We start from the raw sequence: 23,775 nt of genomic DNA on the forward strand, positions 1-23,775 counted from the left end.
ATTAAGATATAACATGGTAATGGGAACAAATAATGAATACACTCAGTGACCTGATGCCGAGCGGTGCCCCCTCTCCAGGCCTGGTTTTTTTTTTGTTTCTTTTACTTTTTTTTTCCTTTTAAACTGTTAGTCTTCTGGAATCGCTTTCTTATTGTACTTTGATACAGATGGTGTCCAAAGAAGTGACAATTGAGGAACATATAGAGAAACCGTGAGGTTTAAAGGCTACTTCTGTTTATGTGATACTATTTTTATTGTTAGTGACCAGAGATTGGTATTCCTTTACTGCTTGTCACACAGAATTTCTCTTACACAGAGAAAAGCCAGTTGAATGATATCCTGGACCAAGTATGCATCTCTCCTCACCCAATCATGCATGATCTACTGTATCAGCTGGGTTTATTCCTAGGATACTCACTCCTTTCTGATGCTGAGAAAAAAAAAAAAAAAAGAATTTGGAAAAAGCCAACATGATCCCCAAGCTCTCAGAAGATGGGAAAGTCTCTTGTGGTCCCCTTTGCCAGATTCTGGCTACCCAGGAAGGAGACTTTTGTCATGGAGTCCACATCAGAAGTTTGTAGACACAGAAGGACAAAGCAGTTATCAAGGAACATGCTCACTGTTTTGAAATGGTTCACAAAGTTTCCAGGTGGATAAAAACCTGACCCACTCAACCCACACTTTTTAATGCACTTTGGTTTTGGAACAAGGCTGATTGTGCCATGAGAAAAGAGTTTCGTTTTCAACATTTCAGAAAGTGCTATGACTGTCAAGTCTTTTTAGAAATACTTGCTGTCTTCCTGTTAAAATTTAGTTGTTTGGCACCTTTGCAGATCTTGAAGTTAAATAGGATCCTTACTCATGTAATTCCAAATCTGACACAGAGTAGGTGCTTAATATAAGCTTATTAACTAATTATCTGTCTAGGCATGTAAAATGGTGAATCAAGGCAATTATCCAAATAAAGGAGTCCAATAAAATACAAAGCAAGTATACCAACAAAATCAAACAAACCATTAAAATTCCTGTAATGGATGTTAAAACCTCTTGCTTTTTATTTTCCTGACTTCTAAGGCTAATTACTTCAGTTTACCATTTGTTTATGTGTATCAGCATAGCCAAAATATTCATGATACCTTATCCAACCTAAGAGATTTTCTTGTACCAACGTAAAATCATTTGTACCTCAGTTCATTCTTTAGTTGAAACAAATCTTCACCCAGTTTCTCAAAGAGTAAAGGATTACTAAATAATATCTAACCTAACATTAACAGGAAAAAGAGTTATGAATATGTCAATTACAGCTCTCCTAAGTTATGCATTAGCACCACTTCGGGTGTAAAGGCTTCTCTTTTTTTTCTGTAAAAATTGCCTACTAGTTGTGAGAGAGCCAAAGACAGTATTCTCGATAATGTGTCTTTGTGTCATGAAAGCATTGGCATTTCTTTTGCCTTCTGTGAATCATATCATAGCTGGCACACTGAATTAATCAATAGAAACATTCTACATCTATTAACAGTTTACTCTGGAGGCATAAATGTCCTGGGAAAAATAAAAGAAAGAATTGCCCCCATTTGATTTTAAAGCAGCTCTGTTTGGTTCTTATCACCTTGAGCAAAGAAGATATATTGCAGGATCATTGCTTTGAATGCTTAAAAAAAATTTTCAATGAGGTGAGTTTGAATAAACAGATAAATAAGATAATGGTAATAGAACCTAATGTTTTCTTCTGCTAGACCTACATTATTTTTGTTTTAACAAAATATTCAGGTGAATGATTTCAGGAAAGTCCTAAGAGTGTTCTCTGTATTGGTAGCCCTGACTTGTGCATATTATTAACATAATGTACAAAAGAAGGACCTACCTCTTATAACAAAAGTATTTGCATCTATCTTCTTTAATGGTCAGGGCAAACATGCATGCTTCCAGAAAGAAAGGGCTATGGGTTTGGGTGGTAGGGAATGGCTATGAGAAGTTTACTTCTGTTTAAACAAACAGAATTTCTTAGCCAACCTGAAAATAAATGCTTTATGATTTTTTCCCCTAAATCTTTCAATTCCTTCTGTTTGGGTGGGTTTTATTTAAAAGTCAAGCTCAGTAAATTCAGAGCTTTGAAGACATATTTTCCATATCCTTTGAGTAAGTTTAGAAAGTTTTTCTCTTCCTGGTTTTAAAGTGAAGGTAAAAAAAAAATCCCCACAAACAGGAAAGAGGTCCTTGGGCTAAGTCAGACTCCATCCATTGCTTAGCTGAAAACATAATGAAATATAGAAATTTATAAAGATAAAAGTACAATTTCCCCATCAGCCCACTGTTAACACTGCAAAGGACCTGTGCATTAAGCACATAGAGATTGTACCCTAGGGCATGTCACAGGTAACTTGGAATAAAGGCAGTTGCTTCTGTGGTCTCAGAAGACAGGCAAGTGCTCTTTTCTTTGGAAGATATTAATACTGATGCAGTAAACATTTCCAGAGATGCTTTCCCACAGTGGAGTCCTTTGCTTTTTCCCCATTCATTCTCCTGCCTGTTCTTTGTGCTTGAAAAGAAGAGAACCGGCAGCATATAAAAACTAGTGGATGGAAGACGGACAGAGTCAGAAAAAAAGGAAGTGATTAGAGATGGACCCAGAAAACCATCCTATTTCCTGACAAGTGCCTTGTGGAGGCTGAGGAGAGAATAATTCCTGGAAGCATCGTTTATGCACTTGTGTACTTCTCATTTACCCTTTTCTGTATTTTCCAGCTTCTCTAAAATATGTTTTACATTTTTAATTAAATAAAAGTTTTCATTTTTTAAAAGTAAATGGCCTCTCAAGGCATTCACGTTAGCCCATGTCGATGAATAATATAGTTGGAAAGAAACTTAAAGTTTACTTGACACAACATCTTCAAGGGATGTGGGAAGGAATCAATTATCTTGACTTCAGGTGTTGAGCATTTTCATCTATCATCTATCCATCGATCTATTGATCGATCTATCTATTGACCTATACATACAGCTGTATATACACACATATGTAATTTTCATGTGTGTTATGTGTGAAAATTGCAAGAATTATAATGTATGCCAAACTCTTTATCCTCAGTAATTCCACACTAGGACAGTAGTGTGCAGATAGTGAATATTATATTTTTGCCTCACTCTAGATCCACAGCCTATTCTCCACCCAGCTCTGTTCTTGACAGACTCCCTCAACTTCTTGTTTGCGATGGGGTTTCGGCAACAGCTGCACGGGTAGTACATTTGTAGGACAGGAGGGGAATGAGTTAAAGCCCTTATTCCCCCACTTCCTTCTTACCAGGCCACAGGTTGTCAATGGCTACCATCATGGTGTGCTCCAATTCATCTAATCATTCATTTAATAAATAGATATCGAAGCCCAATCTGTTCTAGATGCAGGGAGGCACAACAGAGACCAAAGGCGTGAGATCTCTGCTCACACAGAATTCATTTTGAAAGTGGCTTTTTTTCATTGTTTTTATTTTTAATCATGAAATACTTGAAGGATTTTGTGATCTACCTTTTAGTGAAAGAGGCAGTTTTTAAAAAAATTAGAAAAAGATGTCAAAAGCAGTCATTGTAGATGGAGGTAGTCCTTTGATATATTCATGGCAAATACGTTGTATATACCAGGGAAATTGTTGAGTAAAGGAAGAAAGTGAATTTTAGTTACCATTCGATGGGTATTTGAGTTGCAGTGCTGCCAAGTAAATTAATGAAATATTAAAGATAAGCATGTAAGTGAAGAGACCCTATTTGTCAGTCATACTCTAAACTGTGCAGAGCACATGCATTAATCTAGGCTGTAAAATTATTAAAAACTGCAGATGATCTTTGTTTACCACTTTCACGTTGTTTTGATGTAGGAAAGAAATTCATCATTCGTCAGGAAACTTACTTGAGTTATAGATTTGATAACTAAGACTGACTATACATAGTGATAAAACATCTGCTTCAGTCTAGTCAGAAGCTCAGTTAATTTTGGGAAGAAGTCAGTCAAGCCTGTTGCTTGGTGGCATGTAGACAAAACTACCAAGTGATCGACTGAGTTTTTCACTTTTGAATGGGTTGTTTGGCACTGTGTAGACCCAGCCTATGATTATACTGCCATCTGTATTCTTTCTTACATCAGGCTTATTTCAGCCACAACTTATACATGCTGTTTTGAGAAGAACTAGTCAATATTTTGGTTTGTCTTTAGCTATAAGAGTGCCGTAGACAGTCTTGCATGAAGTTGGCTCTTCCTTGCTAATTCTCTGTCAGTTCTGGCAGCTATAGGAATCTAAGTTCATGGTGTAGATATTTGGATTCCCCTCAAAATAAAAATAAAATATGTAAAATAAAATCTTAAAATAGGCTTCTTTTCTTTGACAAAAATACCCAAATTCCTAGAAATGGCCAGCCATAGTACATAGTGTGTGTGTGTATATATATATATATATATATATATATATATATATGTTTGTGTGTGAGAGAGTATAATTTTGATGTAAAAACAATACAAACAGAATAGACTATTTTGAAGTTAACAATTACTCATGTTATCATAGTTTCCAAACTACATGAAGCAATTGAATAAATCATCCCTTTCCAAATTCAACTGTACATAAATGCTTTTGAAATTATAAGATACTAGTGATGGTGGTAGGAATGTTCACTCAAAATTGGAAAAGGAATTAAAATATTACATGTATTTTTCTTCAATAGAGCTATCACATCTTATAATGTTACAGCCACTATAGGGACCAGTTACTTCTTCTAAGGACATAGGCTTACAAAAAGAGAGAAAGTTCGAGCTTTAGAGGGAAATGAATCATCAAAGAGTTTTTGCATAATGATAAAATTATTCTCTGGTTTTAACAGGTCAGAGCCATATTGAAACATGTTCCTCTATAAATACACCTGAATCAAAATCCCTTTGTTTGTCTGTTTCTTTCTTTCTTTAATGAAAGTTAGGGGAAGTGATAAGTCAAAGAAATTGAGGAGGAAATATGTATTCTTTATTCAACCAAGGGGATAAAATGGGCAGATTCAGGTTTTGTGGGCCCTGAAATTTATACAATTTGGGTGACCCACTTTTGAAAAATATTTAAAATTACAAATAAAAACTTAAGTACAAAAGTTGATGTTATTTAATTGAGAGGAATGTTATTTAATGTAATTTAGTTTAATTAATGTTATTTAAAATGAGAGGAAAATGATCTTTGGAAGAGTCACATACAAATCAGGGACCCTAAACCCTGAGCTTCATTAGCTTCACAACATAGCCAATGGGCTAACAGAATATACTAGAACAACAACAATAAGAAAATTACCTGGAATTTGAGCAAAGGAAAACAATTCATCATAAAAAATATGATTTATGATATATCTTACATTTAAATCTCTTTTGGCTACCTAGTATTCATAAATAACTCTTGTGCAGGGTAATCTGGGTTTCTTTTTTCCTTTATTCCAGTAAAATCTGAGTCAGCTGATTCTTAATTTCATTATCTTTTGAAACATTTTAGAATCACTAAGTAAAAACCCTTTGAACATTAGGAGTAGTGGGCATATTACCAGAAGAAATATGGTGACCCTAGAGGAGATATAAAGTAGTAATTGAGGGTTGAGAGACCACAGATTTTGTCTCACATGCCTTCAGCATCTTCACATTACAGATAAGTAAACTAAAGCCCAGAGAAGAGAGGCCACTTGCCTAGCTTCACAGAAACCATTAATGGCAGAGGTGAGTTTAGAAGACACACCTGTGGGCAGACAATCCAGAACCATATTAACTACTTTTAACTCCAAACCCAAATCTCCAGTTTCCTTCACTGAGTCAGCCAAACGACTTTATTATTGTAGTCACCACTATTGTCATCTAGATTAAGATTCTAAGTTCTAAGGAACTACCTAGTGAATTGCAGTGTCTTCTCTTAGGTTAATGTGGTATCATATGAGCCTTCTGAGAATGTTATGGTATTTACACTTACTTACTCTGACCATTGGAACCACTTGTAGCTGCATTGCATCTTGCCAGTTGTGAGTAATGTGGTTAGCACAAACCCAGGTACATGATTCTCTACTTTTAAGATAGTTCTTCCAGTCATTTAAGTAATTCACTCAGACAAAGGTGGTGTGGGAGTTCTTGAAACTGTTTTTTCCAGTAGTTTAACAGAGATTAATCCTCCCACATAAACAACTAAAAGTATTGATTTAAATTTAAAAAATACATATTTTAGGTATATCAGTAACATGGGAAGAAAGTTAGTAGTTCTCAGAGGTCAAAAATGAAGTGAAAGTAAGAACCCAAGAGGCAAGTAAAACAGTTAGTATAATTTGTGTCCTCAGGGCAATGATCAAACCTAGTTAAACTTGTTTCCTTTTGACATTTTCAAAGGTTGCAGTGCTCACAAGTGAAGAATATGGCATCTAAAGGTGACCCTCCCCATAAAGCTGGGACCCTAAAGAGCCACACTCTCAGTAAGTAGAAATATTACCTTTTCCCAAGGGATCAGCTAGATAAACTGCTAATCTTGAACCTTGACTAAAGGAAGGACCTGTTCTTTGGGAATTCATACCACAAGCCAATCTTTACTGGCTGGGTTTGCAGATGGAATCCACAGTGCCTGGACATGTTCAAATAAAATTCAAGCCATGCATCAATTAAAGTGATGCTGAATTACTAGTGTCCCCAGGCACCTAGCCAGAGTAAATGCAAATTCTATCTAAAGGAGCCTATTTCCATCCAAGCCACAACAAATTGGCGTAAGTAAAGTTTCAAAGAATGTGAACTCAATTTCAAAAATTACAAAACACAAAAAGCAACAGGAAACATGAGCAGAATGAATGTTACCCGAAATCTTCCTATATTGGAAATATCAAAAAAGACTAGGTTTAGTATATTTAATAAATTAAAATAGAGGATAAAAATGAGTAAGAGAGAGGAGTTTATTTAAAACAATGACCAAGCAAGTATAAAATTAACCAAAGAGATCAATGAAATAAAAATATAATAATTGAAATTAAAAACTCAGTGCTTACTTCTAAAATCAAGTTAGACACAGATAAAAAGAGAGTTAATAATCTGGAAAATATATCTGAAGAAATTATCTGGAATGTAGTACAGCAAAAACAAAAAGAACACATGATTGAGTTATCCCAAGTAGGATAAATTTAAAAATCCACATTTAAATATATAATGCTAAAGCTGGATATCACCAAAGACAAAGAGATGATCTCAAAATCAGACAGAAAAATAAATTGTCTAAATAAATATGGTGATTAAATTAATAGTTGACTTCTTATCAGTAACAGTGGAAGCCAGAAACAATAGAATACCTTCAGTGCCCTAAAAGAAAATAACTGTGAACCTAGAATTCTATATTCAACAAGTATTTTTCAAGAGTAAGTGTAAAATAAGAGCAGTTCCATGTGAAAGGTCTGAGATGCAAGGAAGAATAAGGATCAAAAAAAGTAATTAATAAGTTGGGAAGTCTAAACAAACATTGACTGTATAAAACAATACTTAAACTTTTGTGTTTGTAAAAGAAAAAAATAAGATGACATAAAAATCCATAAAGCAATAATGCGTGAAAAGGGAAGGAGTTATCAGTTACAGTTTTCTAACATTTGTTCAGAAGGAGAGTAAAGAAAATGATTAGCTTTAGAATTTGATAAATTAGTATGCACGTTAAGATTCCTAAAGTAATCACTAAAAGAAATAGAGTATTAAGTAAAAAGAAAAAATATATAATTGGAGACCATATTCTATTCATTCAAAAGAAGAAAATAAAGACAGCAGAAACATATAGAAAAGATGTGATCAATCTGTACTTCAAAATAAGGTAGAAATAAACCTGAATCCATCAATAATTATAATAAATCTAAATGGAGTAAATGACACAATGAAAGACAAATAGACATATATAGTACATTAAAATGCAAATAGGTTGAATGTATAAGAATGCAAAAGGTATACCACTAATACTATACTCCCCCCCCAAAAAAAAGAAAAGAAAAAAATTTAGTGCAGTTGATTAATATCAGACAGTGTAGACACTGAGCTAAAAAAGATTACTTAGATTAAAGGAGATAACTAGGTAATGACGAATGACTCAGTACAATGGAAAATTAAAAATTTTTAAATATTATGCACCTAAAGTATATAAAGCAAGATTTTATCCTCAAAAATATATAAAACAAAAATTAAGACAAATACAAGTATAGGTGAACATTTAACTATACCTATAATTAATTGAGAAAAATAAATCAGGATATTTATTTGAAAAAATTTATACAAGCTTGATCTAATGAACATATATAGAACATATATAGAATATGTTTCATATTCTTCTTTTCTTTTGTTCCTTCAAAACTTAAAGTAAATTTCGACTGTGTTATTATACCATCTCTTCATAATTCTGCAAGAATTTCTAAAAAACATGAACTTGTTTTTACATAATCATAACATAAATATTTCTGATAAAATTATCAATAATTTATTGATATCATCCAAAATCCAGTCCACACTATATTAAAATTATCCTGATTGTCTAAGAATGTGTCTTACACTTGGTTTATTGGAAATAAGTTCAAAGAAGCTGTTCTCCTTTATTCCCCCCTGTTTTTCTTTTTTTTTTAATTAATTAATTATTTATTTATTTACTTTTCAAATTTTTGGCTGTGTTGGGTCTTCATTGCTGTCCATGGGCTTTCTCTCTAGGTGTGGTGAGCAGGGGCTACTCTTTGTTGCAGTGTGCGTGCTTCTCATTGCAGTGGCTTCTCTTGTTGCAGAGCATGGGCTTCAGTAGTTGTGGCATGTGGGCTCAGTAGTTGTGGTTCACGGGGTCTAGAGCGCAGGCTCAGTAGTTGTGGCGCATGGGCTCAGTTGCTCTGCAGCATATGGGATCTTCCCGGACCAGGGCTTGTACCCATGTTCCCTGCATTGGCAGGCAGATTCTTAACCACTGCGCCACCAGGGAAGTACACCCCCCCCACCCCCCCACCGCCCCCCCAACCCCCTGCCTCTGTTTTTCTTTAGGCCATTGACTGATTAAAGAAACTGGGTCATTTCTAAAAAGATCTCACATTCTGGATTTATCTGATTGCTTCACTGTGGTGTTAATTAACTTGTTCCTCATTCTTCTTTAGTCTCTATAAATGGAATTTAACTCTAAAGGCTTGAATAGATTTTGTCTCAATTTGGGAGTGGGAAGGGTGGAATTACTTAACATTCTTGCATTACAATGAGATAGCACCAATTCTGTTTGTCCTTCCTTTAGTAATGCAAAAATCAGTTGGTTCGTTTGGTGATTGCCTGATTCCTCCGGGCTTCATTCTCCATCAACCTTTCTCCTAATGGTTTTATCCATGATGACCATTGTCTGAATCTACTATTTCAGTAGGTTTTGCAAAATGCTATCTATTATTTTCAAGTACACAGAATACTTGTGAAAATTCAACACATTTTGCCATAAAGGAAGTATCAAAACATAAATGTTTATTAAAAATTGCTATCATACCAACTACCTCTATTATCACTAGGAAATTCAAATGGAATTTATAAAAAGACAACTTGAAAAATATCAATACATTTCAATTCTTTTTCAGTCAACCTTAAACGTGATATGAGGTATGAGACAAAAAATTGTCAATTTCATTTTTTTAACTAAAATTCAAAATTCCTAAACAAAATATTAGAACACTGACATCTAGCAATGTGTAATAATACGAAATTCTTTCCAGAGGGAAGACTGATTAAACATTAGAAATATCACATAATGTAATTTACCAAACTAAGAGATGAATGGGCAAAAATAGCATGATTATCCTAATAGATGTAGCAAAATCCTTCAATAAATTAAGCATACATTGATAGTTTTTATTTTTAAAAAAATGATGAAAGAAAAGAGAAGGAAGGAAAAGAACTTAGCAAAGTAAAAATAGAAAGGAATTACATTAATCTGATGAACAGTAATCTACAAAACATAGTACTTACCTATAAAATAGTGAAAACATTGGCTTTAAGATAATAAAAAACAAAAGGGTGCCTGCTATCTCCAATTCTGTTTGACATTATATTATAAACTTTAGCTAGTACAGTAAAGGAAGAAAAAGGAAGAAAATTATACAGAGGCCACATGATTTAATGTTTAAGAGTACAGACTTTAGATCAGACTGCCTAGGTTTAAATCATTTCTGTATTGCTTATGAACTAAGTAATGAATAAACTCAGTAACTAAACTTATTAGCGAAGTATTTTATCCTCTATATGCTTCAGTTCTTAGTCTATACAGTGGAGGTAATAATACCTACCTCGGTGGAGGAAAGTTAAATTAGTTATTATTTAAAAGTGCTTAAAACAGTGCTTGGAATGTGGTAAATACTGTATAAGTATGTGTTAAAATGAATTGGAAAAAAATCCTATCATCATTAGTCAGAGATGACAAGATTGTCTATGTAGAAAATTCAACAGAATATAGATGTAATTTATTATAACTAATTAGATAGTAAAGCAGTATTGTTAAATACAAAATTAGCATATAAAAATGAGCAATACTACTACATACCAATAACTAATGCTAGAAAACATATTCTAAAAACAATAACCTTTACAATGACATAAAAGGTAAATAAGGTGCCTAGTGAAAATTCTAACAAAATATGTATATGATATTTGTGGAAAAATAAAAGTTTATTTAAATACAATAAGAAAATCTAAATAAAGAGAGTTTTACCATGTTAATGGATAGGAAAATTCAATAGTGTTGAAGATGTTAGTTTTTCCTAAATTGATCTATAGAATTGTGGCAGGTCATTTTTTTCCAGTATGGCCACAGGAAGATTTCCTTTCTCATCTGTTCTCCTTACAATGCCTTATTGACATTTCTACCACAGAGAGGTGAGGGCGGGGGTCTATGTTCATCTCCCTTAATTGGTTAAGCTGTGGCAGAAATGATGGTATGTGATACTGAGGCTAAGTTGTAAATGTTGATGCGACTTCTGCCTGGACCTCTTGTGACACTAGCTTGTTCTAGAAATCTAGTCCCTGTGTCGTGGGGAAGTAGAGAAACAACAGGGAGAAGAGGTGTGGAGTAGTTCCAGCCAATATCCCAGCTGAGGTCCCAGCTGACATCCACCTTCAACCTCCAGACATGTGAATGACTGGCTGTAAGATGTGTCCAGCCTCCATCATCATCAGACTGAAACCACATGACAGATCCCAAGAAAGAACTGCCCAGCTGATCCCAGCTGAACCCCAGAACTGTGATACATGAAAACCAAAACGATTATTCTTTTATGTCACTAAGTTTAGGGTGATTTATAACAAAATAATAGATACCTGTTAATAACAAGAGTCAATTTTTGCTATTTAAAATTCCTATAAATTTTTAACCTGTAAGCTAATTCTAAAATAACAGGTACTCCTGAATTAAAAAAAAAACAAACTCAAAGTGAGGAGACTTTCCTTTTCACATATCAAAAATTTAATAATTAATAAAGCTATAGAAACTAAACTAGGTGACATTGCCATAGGGTTAGACAAATAGATTAATGGAACAGAAGAGAAAATTCACCTATACAGGAAGCCCACAAAAATAAGGCCTACCTTTGTAAGCAAACTTCATTTATAACAGAGTTAGCATTGAAATTAGCAGGGAAAGGACAGACTTTGATAACTGATTCTGGGTGTAAAAGCAGTTATCCAATAAGAGTGCTTTATAAAATTTAGAAGATAATATAAAAGAAAAATTTGACCCATTTTTCCTTGTAGCATAACTTTTTAAAACTTTTGGAAGTATATAAATATTGCAATATTTTAAGCTGAAGGGTACAGACTTCCTAACACTCAAAAAAAAGGTGTCTAATAACTTAGCATGCCAAGTCACAATAATTAGCTCATAAACCCTGAGTGTCATTCTTCAAAAGTAAACCATATGATCATCTCAATAGATGCAGAAAAAGCTTTCGACAAAATTCAACACCCATTTATGATAAAAACCCTCCAGAAAGTAGGCATAGAGGGAACTTACCTCAACATAATAAAGGCCATATGTGGCAAACCCACAGCCAACATCATTCTCAATGGTGAAAAACTGAAACCATTTCCTCTAAGATCAGGAACAAGACAAGGTTGTCCACTCTCACCACTATTATTCAACAGAGTTTTAGAAGTTTTAGCCACAGCAGTCAGAGAAGAAAGAGAAATAAAAGGAATCCAACTCAGAAAAGAAGAAGTAATGCTGTCACTGTTTGCAGATGACATGATACTATACATAGAGAATCCTAAAGATGCTACCAGAAAACTACTAGAGCTAATCAATGAATTTGGTAAAGTAGCAGGATACAAAATTAATGCACAGAAATCTCTTGAATTCCTATACACTAATGATGAAAAATCTGAAAGAGAAATTAAGGAATCACTCCCATATACCACTGCAACAAAAAGAATAAAATATCTAGGAATAAACCTACCTAAGGAGACAAAAGACCTGTATGCAGAAGATTATAAGACACTGATGAAAGAAATTTAAAATGATACAAACAGATGGAGAGATATACCATGTTCTTGGATTGGAAGAATCAACGTTGTGAAAATGACTCTACTACCCAAAGCAATCTACAGATTCAATGCAATCCGTATCAAACTACCACTGGCATTTTTCACAGAACTAGAACAAAAAATTTCACAATTTGTATGGAAACACAAAAGACCTGGACTAGCCAAAGCAATCTTGAGAACGAAAAAGGGAGCTGGAGGAATCAGGCTCCCTGACTTCAGACTATACTACAAAGCTATAGTAATCAAGACTATATGGTACTGGCACAAAAATAGAAATATAGATCAATGGAACAGGAAAGAAATCCCAGAGATAAACCCACACACATATGGTCACCTTATTTTTGATAAAGGAGGCAAGAATATACAATGGAGAAAAGACAGCCTCTTCAATAAGTGGTGCTGGAAAACTGGACAGCTACATGTAAAAGAATGAAATTAGAACACTCCCTAACACCATACACAAAAATAAACTCAAAGTGGTTTAAAGACCTAAATGTAAGGCCAGACACTATAAAACTCTTAGAGGAAAACATAGGCAGAACACTCTATGACATAAATCACAGAAAGATCCTTTTGACCCACCTCCTAGAGAAATGGAAATAAAAACAAAAATAAACAAATAGGACTTAATGAAACTTAAAAGCTTTTGCACAGCAAAGGAAAACATAAACAAGACAAAAAGACAACCCTCAGAATGGGAGAAAATATTTGCAAATGAAGCAACTGACAAAAGATTAATCTCTAAAATTTACAAGCAGCTCATGCAGCTCAATATCAAAAAAACAAACAACCCAATCCAAAAATGGCCAGAAGACCTAAATAGACATTTCTCCAAAGAAGATATACAGATTGCCAAGAGACACATGAAAGAATGCTCAACATCACTAATCATTAGAGAAATGTAAATCAAAATTACAATGAGGTTATCACCTCACACCAGTCAGAATGGCCATCATCAAAAAATCTAGAAACAATAAATGCTGGAGAGGGTGTGGAGAAAAGGGAACCCTCTTGCACTGTTGGTGGGAATGTAAATTGATACAGCCACTATGGAGAACAGTATGGAGGTTCCTTAAAAAACTAAAAATAGAAATACCATACGACCCAGCAATCCCACTACTGCGCATATACCCTGAGAAAACCATAATTCAAACAGAGTCATGTACCACAATGTTCACTGCAGCTCTATTTAGATACAATAGCCAGGACATGGAAGCAACCTATGTGTCCATCAACAGATGAATGGATAAAAAAGATGTGGCACATATATACAGTGGAATATTACTCAGCCAAAAAAACCTGAAATTGAGTTATTTGTAGTGAGGTGGATGGACCTAGAGTCTGTCATACAGAGTGAAGTAAGTCAGAAAGAGAAAAACAAATACCGTATGCTAACACATATATATGGAATCTAAAAGAAAAACAAAATGGTTCTGAAAAACCTAGGGGCAGGACAGGAATAAAGATGCAGACATAGAGAATGGACTTGAGGACACGGGGAGGGGGAAGGGTAAGCTGGGACGAAGTGAGAGAGTGGCATGGACATATATACACTACCAAATGTAAGATAGCTCGCTAGTGGGAAGCAACCACATAGCACAGGGAGATCAGCTCGGTGCTTTGTGACCACTTAGAGGGGTGGGATAGGGAGGGTGGGAGGGAGATGCAAGAGGGAGGGGATATGGGGATGTATGTATATGTACAGCTGATTCACTTTGTTATACAGCAGAAACTAACACACCGCTGTAAAGCAATTATACTCCAATAAAGACGTTAAAAAAAAAAAAGTTAAGTGGCCAAAGGCTGCTGATCTTTTAGGTGTATGTTCAACTATGTGGAAATGGTTTATCATCATCCTACCTAGACCTGCTAAGCCTGTAAAGCAATGAGAGATGGAAAAATTTGCTGTCCCTTTTTCTCTGACCATCCCCTAAGTGATGTTGCATGATGGTATTCCTAGTGTGCCCCTCATTCTACAGAAACTGAAAAACATTCCAGTTGTAGAAAATGGGAAGACAGTGTGCGGTACTTATCTACTGAACTCTGTTACCATTTACAACTACTTGAATAATTGACCCCACATTTTTTTTCTTTTCACCAGAATTAGTTGAATAAATGCCTTAGTTTTCCATTTTACTTAATCATTGTAGACAGAGCCAAAGGTTCCCTCCTCCTCGGAACACAAGCTTTTCCACTGCGCAAAGGATGCTAATGCTCTTGATTGGCATGACACAGCACTCTAAACCATTTGACTCCAGTGAATTAGTCAGGCAAGAATGTCTGAAAGCAGAGTGACCATTTAAGTACTTAAATGCACAGCAAATAACTGCTTGCCTGTTTTTCTTCACTAGTGCTGTCTCATGAAGCAGTGTATTATTACAGATAATCTACAATGAATAAAAGACAAAGCATTCCGTATTCAAAATATACACACATTTGCCAAGCTGACTGAACCTGTGATTTTTCAAAATAAAAGATACAAATATTTATTTGAAAAATGATACAATTAAGAGGGACTCACTACAGAGCAGTAACTACACATGCTGTATAACCAAACCATAACACCAATAAACAGGTTTTGCCAACAGGCACCTATTATCAATAAGATTAGTTAAACTAGTGCCAAGAAACCTCTTTCATGCTTCAACAGAACATAATTTGTTTAAAGTAATGATGACTAGTTATGTGTAATTATCTGATTATCAAAAAAAAAAAAAAAAGAACTTGCCTAAACAACTTTGGTGTGCTCCATTATAAGGTTTCATTTAGACTCTGAATTATTTAATGTTTATATAATCCTGAGACAAACTGCACAATTCAAAACCAATTAAGAGATTTGCTCAGATCACCCATAACTTGTAAATTGTCACAACATGGTAGGATACTTATTAAGTTGGGATTTTTTTTTTGGAAACTAGTAGAGGCTTCAAAAAATAATGAAGTTTTCCAGAAGGGGAATAGTTTATAAATCATCTGTCAATGAAAATGATTCATGAAATTATATCAATTTTAATATAAAAAAACATAATTCTTATCTCTTGTGTAGGTAGACTTTTAAGATGTATGAGAAAGTGAATTGCTTATACTATGTAAATGAAAATAATCATTCAGTGTCTAGCATAGTCTTGCAAATCAGGAAACATATTTAGATTCATACACAGAGAATTTTTAGTCATTCATATTCTTCTGGTTTACTTGGAAACACAATGAATTAAACTAATATTATTTTCTGTTCAACTGGCATAAATTAACTTTGCTTCCTGGAAAAATTTATTTTGAATGCTTGCCCAATGAGTTAAAATGCTAAAATTCTTCTTCCCAGGTGAGGTCTCTGTCCCTTATGGGAGGTAACTTAATCTTGTTAATAACAGGGAAAAAAATGATTATAACTTTTAAACTATTTCTTTATTATTCAAATTTAAGATACATTTATACATGATACTGAGCTTAAATCATCTTGCATTTACAACATTATCAGTTGATAGTATTAGGAATGCTTTGGCCACAAGTAATATAAAATATTACTAATATTGGTTAGACAAAGAGAGGCTTATTTTTCTCCCGTAATAAGGGGTTTAGAGATAGGCAGGGAGCTGATGACATTGGTTCCATGACTCAACCTTGTTGAAGCTGATGTCAGCTGAATTGCTCCTGGCCTTTTCCTCATGGGTCCACAATGACTGCCCCGAATCTTGGCACTGTGTTCACATCAAGCTAAGATGGAATGGGGGAGACAGATATCAGCACTGCCCACTGCTTTATCAGAAAAGCAAAAGCTTTCCCCCAATCCACCCCTGCAGCAGAATTTCCTCCATCTCATCAGTCAGAAATATGTCACATGGCCACCTCCAGCTGCAAGGATAGCTGGGAAAATGAGTATTTTCCTTTATAGTGGAGATAGGCAAGGAAGAAAAAGACTGAGTCAGCTAAACAGCAATGGGTTTTATATTAACATTATCTAATATTCTCATTATAGGCAAGTGATTTAGTTGACTGCTTACACACATCTGAAAAGTGGGAATAATATTTCCCTGTCTGTGTCAGAAGTGTGTGAATGTTAGATGATATACATGAAATTGCTCTATAAGCTATAAAGAACTAAACACAGCTTAGATTGTCAATGTTGATATGGGAACAGAGCTTCACAGGTACTATGCCATGACTCCCTTAGGTAGGTTGCCACAGTTTAGCCTCTCTATTTCCAGAAACCCATCCTGCAGACCTGTAAACACAGTTGTTCTACAAGTACTGACATAGAGAAGTCTTAAGACATTCACAATAAGGGCAGAGGGAAAAGACAAAGAAAGAAAAGTAATTAGAAATAAGGTATTACAAAGGAATGAAGATTAAGATGATTTAATGCAATTTATAATGTGCATCCTAGCATTGAAAATCTATAAAAGGAACATATAATTCCACCATGTAATAGTAGAAATTTTCTCTGAAATTAAGGGAAAAACTGATTAAGTACATTTAAAGATATTATGTTCCAGACAAAAAAAAATTGATAAAATTTAGCCTGGTTAAAATATTAAATTTCAAGTAATTAAAAAAATGTTTATTCATTGAGGCAAAAAAAAAAACAAAACAAGTATACTGTCATATAAAAAAATCATGCTGGCCTCTGACTTCTCCAAGCAACATTTAGTTCCAGAAGACCATAGAAAAATTCCTGCAAAGTCCTACTGTTAAGGAAGTGATGTTTATCAAGATGTTTATCATCCAGGTATCAAAACCAAAACCAGATATTCTTAAGCATAGAAGGTCTAGGGAAGTACAACATCTGTGAACCTATCTTGAAATTAAGAACTATATGAAGGTGAATACCAGGCAACAGAGAGAAGAATTAAAATAAATAAGTCAGGAATGGAGAAATGATTGATAGTGACTGTTGACTATATTTGAATATAAACCTCAGATAACCAATTGTGAAATTCAGTTTTGGGGACTGAGTTTAAGTGTTATATACCTTGATGATGCAAAACTTATACCAAAAGCAGAAAACACCAAGAGATAGACAAAAGGAGAAACAGAAAGGGTTTTTTTTTTTTTTTTTTGCATATTTCTAAAAGAAAGTCAAACCTTTCTAAACTTGAAGCTTGTTCTAAAAACATAACTTCAAACATCTAGTATTTTTATAACATTTTATTTTAAAATTTAGAAGCATATTTTTTTTAAAGTAACACAACTTAAAAATATCTATTTAAGAACAGACTTGTGGTTGCCAAGGGGGAATGGGGCTGGTGGAGGGATGGATTGGGAGTTTGGGATTAGCAGATGCAAACTATTATATATAGAATGGATAAACAACAAGGTCCTACTGTATAGCACAGGGAAGTATATTCAATATCCTGTGGTAAACCATAATAGAAAAGAATATGAAAAAGAATGTGTATATATATATATATATATATATATATATATATATATATAGTATAACTGAATCACTTTGCTGTAAAGTAGAAATTAACACAACATTGTAAATCAACTATACTTCAAAAAAATAAATTAAAGGAAAAAAACATAAAATAAAACCATTAAAACACCAAGTTAAAAAATAAAAATATCTATTTAGAGTTCAGTATTTATCTCATATATATATAAGGTATACATATATAAGTTTATATATATGTATAAATTTTTTTGCAAGCAAGATGCCCAAAGAAGTCCATGTCCTTATCCCTAGAACCTGTAAATATGTTACTATACATGGCAAAGTAGAATCAGGTTGCAGATAGAATTAAGGTTGCTGCTAATCAATCGACTTTAAATTAGAGAGATTATCCTGGACAATCTGGTCAAGCCCAAGGTAATCAGTAAGGTCTTTAAAAAGGAAAGAGGAAGGCAGAAGGTCAAAAATGATACAATTTGAGGTCTCAACTAGTCATTGCTGGCTTTAAAGATGGAGAAAGGGGGCCACAAACCGAGGAAAGTAAGCAGCATCTGGAAACAGAAAAAGGCAAGAAAACAGATTCTTCTCTGTAACTGTCAGGAAGAGGCTGACACCTTGATTTTAGCCTCATGAGACTTCTACAGAACTGTCAGGTAATGAAGTTACGTTGCTTAAGCCACTAAATTTGTGGCAGTTTGTTATAGCAACAATAGGAAGCTAATATGCATTTCAATCTGTTTATATGCAAATAGATATATAAAAATGTTGTTCAATTAAAGTTAAGGATGCTTCTAAAGGGGAAGATAAGTAGTTTTACTTTGGGGGTGAGGGTGGAGGTTAGCTCCACCATCTAATATTTGACATGACAATATTTTTACATTCTTATTTAAGAAATGCTGTCAACGGTAAGTAAAAATTGGCATTAATTCCTCAATATCACTTACTTCATGCTTTGGAAATCCATTTAAAAACCATAGATACACTAATGGTGGAAAATAATAGGTTTGCCAATAATGTATCCTGCTGTGACTAGCAGGGCAGGGGAGTGGGAGAGGATAATAACAATTATCTAAAGCCAAAATGTTTATCCCATAGCACTTGTACCTAAGAAAGTAAGATATTGAATTGGTTGAATTTTGAGAATTTTGTGATCTGCCAGACAAGTACTTACTGAAAATTTCAAGGTCAGCCTCCCCTTGATGCCAGAAAAATTATTTACATTCTCTCCTTCTCCTGTTTCTACTCTCTTTCCTTTTCTCTCATTTAAACGTTTTAACTGTAAGACATTATATTGCTAGTGTTGTTGAGGTTATGTGGAAAGTGAACATGGGATATTTATTTTTGTGAAGATATTTATTTTTGTAATATTATTTTTTGAAAAGAGTAAAAATAATAAGTGCTTACAGAAAAAAATTTCCCTTGCTGAAATTGTATCTCTTTTTTTCTTTGCTTTGGTTCTTCTGATTTGATCTCAGTATGGACTGCAATTTCCCAGCCCAGGCTCTGACCCTTACAAGTGAATAACATTTTTGCATGCTCTTTTGGCAAAGTAAGTATTCAAAGAAGGATATTCCCACTTTTCTTGGGTGCTAGAATGGATAGTTGACTCGACATCACAGTTTTCAAAGTCTAAGAGGATATACTAACTTGGATGAAAAACATATATACAGGGTCAGGAAAAAATATATAATGTGTAGGAGCTAAAGGGCTTGATTTTCTTGGCTGGCAGAATATATTTTATGCAATTCCAGAGTTGAAGTAAAGACAAATGAATGTCCCCATGGTGTAATCACTGGGTTGAAAAATCAGGTGACTTCAGTCTTCGCATTCCCTTTTAGCGCAATAAGTTTTTATGTTTTTTTCTATCTTGGTTGGTGGATGAGTCAATGTTTAAATGGTCATTTATCATTTACTACATAAAAGAAAAGCTATTGCCTGAAACTCATTTTTGCAGTTGCAGGCAAACAGAAATAATCATTTTCAAGGACCTAAAGCTGTTTCTTGAAGAATATCATCATTTTATCCTTATTTTACTTACTATTTACTTATATATGAACCAGGTTTTGAGAGTTGCACCCTGCAAGTCCTGGCTGTAAACAGTTTCTACCAACTTCCTGCTGCAGCAAGTGAGGACAGGAAATTAGACTTTCCAGAAATCAAAGTTATCTTTCAGACAGATCAGAGAACCAGACGAAAGGCATCATGCCAGCCATAAGCGGTTGTGGCTTCCATCAGAGCCAAGTTGGATTAATTCTGGATAGTTAGGTGATGACCAACTCCCTGTCTCACAGGAAGTGATTGCACTTATTCTCAGGGTGGTCCTGCTTTTTTCAGACATTTCAATAATTATTATTTCAAATATATAGACTTGAGTGTTGTAAACACTTGCTGCCTTTTCTATTCATGAAATGAAATAATCTATTGGATGTAGAAAGGGATGATGATATACAAGGAAGTTGAACAGTGGCCATGAACATTGATAAGGGTGACTTCATGAAGAGTCTATAGGAGAGATAGGTTGGTGATTTAGAAGGAGCAGAAATGCTCTAGAATCACCTAGACCTGGTTGCAAGTCCTTCCTCTGCTGTTTAATAACTGAGTGGATACAAGGAATTTACTGAACCTCTCTGGCCTTATTTTTCTTAAGGTCATAAACAGGAGAAATAATCCTATCTATATCAGAGAATAGTTGTGAGTATGAAATAAAACATACATAAAAGACCTGCTAAACTGGCTGATGTGCCCTAGGAGCTCAATAAATATTAATTCACTCCTGGTTAATCACTCTCAGATCCAAGAATTCCCTTTGACTGGATCAGAGCAACTTGCCCTGCAGATATCCTTGGAATGTAATCCTAGGCTAAACATAATTCAGACCTACACTAAAGCAGGTGGAATATGGATAAAGGGCCTTGTTTTAGTCCCAAATCCCCATCTATCCCTCCCTCTTCTTGAAACGCCTGTTGGGTGCCAGCTATGTATCAGTACCATGCTGGACCCTTACATACTTCATTTCCTGTAGTCATTATAACTGAAATGAGGTCACAGTGGTTATTCCAAGTTACCACAGAGGGGACTGAATTTCTGAGAAATCAACTAACTCAAAGTTTCACACCTGATAGATATAATTCTTCCCCCAAATCTTGTCCCACTTTCCCATTCTACCTCCCTCTAAGTTCTGTGATGCTGGAGAGAATTCTGAGATATGGTTTCTGTAAATCAGCCTGAGTGTTTACCGTAACAAACTAATCAACACATGAACAAAAAGGAGAGCTTTAGGATTACTCTGCAGCCAGGGGATATTGGCAACACAAACAATTTTGTGCTTCTCTCTGCTTGCTGGTTGATAGCACTGCACTGGGTGCCAGAGATACAGTGACATAACATGCCAGGCAGAGAGGAGAATCACCACCACATATCAGACAGACCATAGGGAGGTGGTGGGAGATAAAGCTGGGACCTGGCACAAGGGCTAAGCTGAAAGCAGTTGATCCCCCAAGGCTAAAAATGTGGACTTAGAGGCCCCTGCGTTACATCTGTACACATGTTCACTTTTCCACCACCTTTTTTAGGTTTCTAAAAAATGTGACTGAGAGGACAAAGCTGCCAAATGCATATCATTCATTGAAGCTTCTGTCCTGAATCCTGATCTGCTTACCCTCTCTGATCACCAGAGCTGGACAGTGTAGAAACATCAGGATACATGTATTCCTTTCTTTTCGAGTCTAGAACTGAGTTAGACCTGAGCAGTCTTTTTTTTTTCCCCCCAAGGCCTTTCTGTACCCCACAAAGTCCTCTAAGTCTGTAGTTCTTATCCAAGGAGAGAGGAAAGGAAGAGAGTTGCATTTAGACTATTTTACCCTTTCACTTTTCCCTCCAGAAGCTGAGGTCCTAGCCTCCCATAGTTCCACTGTGAATTGATAATAGACCCTCTCTGAAGATAGAGTAGGCATTTAATGGCCAGTGAGGACCCTTTCATTATGAAATACAGAAAACAAGTAGCTGCACCTTTAGAATCAATTGCTTGGGAAAATAGAGAGTGGGAAAAAGTTATGATGAAATGTAATTTTAAGAAGCAAATTTGTATTTTAATTATCAGAAAAACATCTATGTACATTTGAAAAATAGAGATAGTAATGCATCTACTCAGGATACTCAGCATCAGACAACTCTTAGTGTGTTCAGTGGGACTTGTGGGCCCCTTGAAGTCATTCTGCAGCATCCTCACATGGGACAGTCTCAGCCATAGTTTGACAGCCCTGCTCTTGGTAATGGGGAGCTACTGAGGAGGATTGTGATATACAAAGGGGTGTATAGATAGATCACTGACTGATAGATCACTGGAGACATAAGAGACTGAGTACAGGGAGACTGTTTGGTGATGACATTATTCTAAGGATGAGGCTTTGGGGTTTAAGCCTATAGGGGTGGTGGCAATAGAAACAGAAACTATTTGACAGACATAAAGAATATGTGAGTTTGTTTTTTTCTTATTTTTTGCTACTTGGACGTTGGAAGGAAATGATGTAGTAAACAGCTGGCCTTAGGGAAAAGATGAAGTCAATCTTAGCTACCTTGAAGTAATGGTGATTTATTCTTTTGGTGGGTGGGCAGGTGGGGATGCTGAGTAGGCAGTTAGAAATCTATGATTGAAGTTCAAAAGAGAGGTCATGACTGTGAATAGAGGTTGTAGAGTCATTTCTATAGAAGAAGGAATTGAAACCATAAGTAATGAAAAATACGCTCTCTGAGAGAAAGTATGCAGAGCTAGAACAGTTGAAGACGGATCTGGAGTCTACCAGGGTCAGCCAACTTTTTTTGTAAAGAAACAGAGAGTAGATATCTTAAGCTTTGTGGGCCAAAGTTCTCTGTTGCAACTACTTAACTGTGCCTCATAGACCAAAAGCAACACAGACAATAGGCAAATAAATTGGCATGACTGTGTTCCAGTAAAAATCTATTACAAAAATAGGTGACTGGCTGGATTTGGCCTGAGGGCTTTAGTTTGCTGTCCTCTGGTGTAGAAAGTTAAGTTCCATAAGGGCAAGGACCACATCTGCTTGGCTCACTACTGTGTCCCTAGCACCTGGCACAGCACCTGGCTTATAGTAGTTTCTTAGCAGACATTTGTTGAATTGATGAATGCTGTGGTAGAATGATTATGTCCATTCTTAGCTTTATTGGAGCAAAAAAAAAAAAAAGCAAGAGCATTCTAAGAGTTACGAGGAAAGTCAGGATTGTATGACATAGACAAAAATCAAGAAAAGGGTGTGTCAATAAAGAAAAGTCTAGCAACAATGATGACTCTAGTAGATTATGAAGAATGAGGAGTTATAACATGTTTGTCAACTAGTAACAAGTATCAAGATAAGAATAAAAGATCTCAGAAATGTTATCAAAGAAAGGATATATACACACAAAATAACCTGGGTGTTAGGATAGAAGTATCTTTATGAAGGAGTCTACATGGTGGAACTTCAATAGTTACTGCTATTAATATTTAAAAATTTTCAGTCAAAAAGATGTGATTTTAATTATAATCCAAATCTGTGGATTAGGTTCGTATAGTTCTAACATGATGATTTTGTGAACTATTTAAGGAGAATCAAACTTGTTTTTTGACATTATGTAGATAAAATAACCAGCTTGACTAATTTTTTTGAGTAGTTGTGTTGGAATTTGTCAAGCGTTTTCTTTTAGATATTTTTTCCTAAATTTATGAGCTTTTAACTTTTGTGGATTTCCAACCTCACTTTATGAAGTCAATATTAAACATACAATTTAAACATTTTCTTCATATTATAAGAGTCCAATGTTTACTTATTCCTTCCAG

General features: G+C 34.9%; 1 long non-coding RNA gene across 3 annotated transcripts in view; it reads left to right on the top strand.

Moving 5' to 3' along the window:
- The window catches only part of LOC133105377 (uncharacterized), a 589,177-nt gene that overhangs the window by 514,929 nt on the left and 50,473 nt on the right, over positions 1-23,775 (top strand). For all 3 annotated transcript variants that reach the window (XR_009703846.1, XR_009703845.1, XR_009703847.1), the window contains exon 5: positions 6,386-6,468. This is a non-coding gene — a long non-coding RNA (uncharacterized LOC133105377). The remainder of the gene's footprint in view (positions 1-6,385; positions 6,469-23,775) is intronic.

The sequence above is a fragment of the Eubalaena glacialis genome, chromosome 14 (assembly GCF_028564815.1).
Source record: "Eubalaena glacialis isolate mEubGla1 chromosome 14, mEubGla1.1.hap2.+ XY, whole genome shotgun sequence".
Taxonomy (NCBI): domain Eukaryota; kingdom Metazoa; phylum Chordata; class Mammalia; order Artiodactyla; family Balaenidae; genus Eubalaena; species Eubalaena glacialis.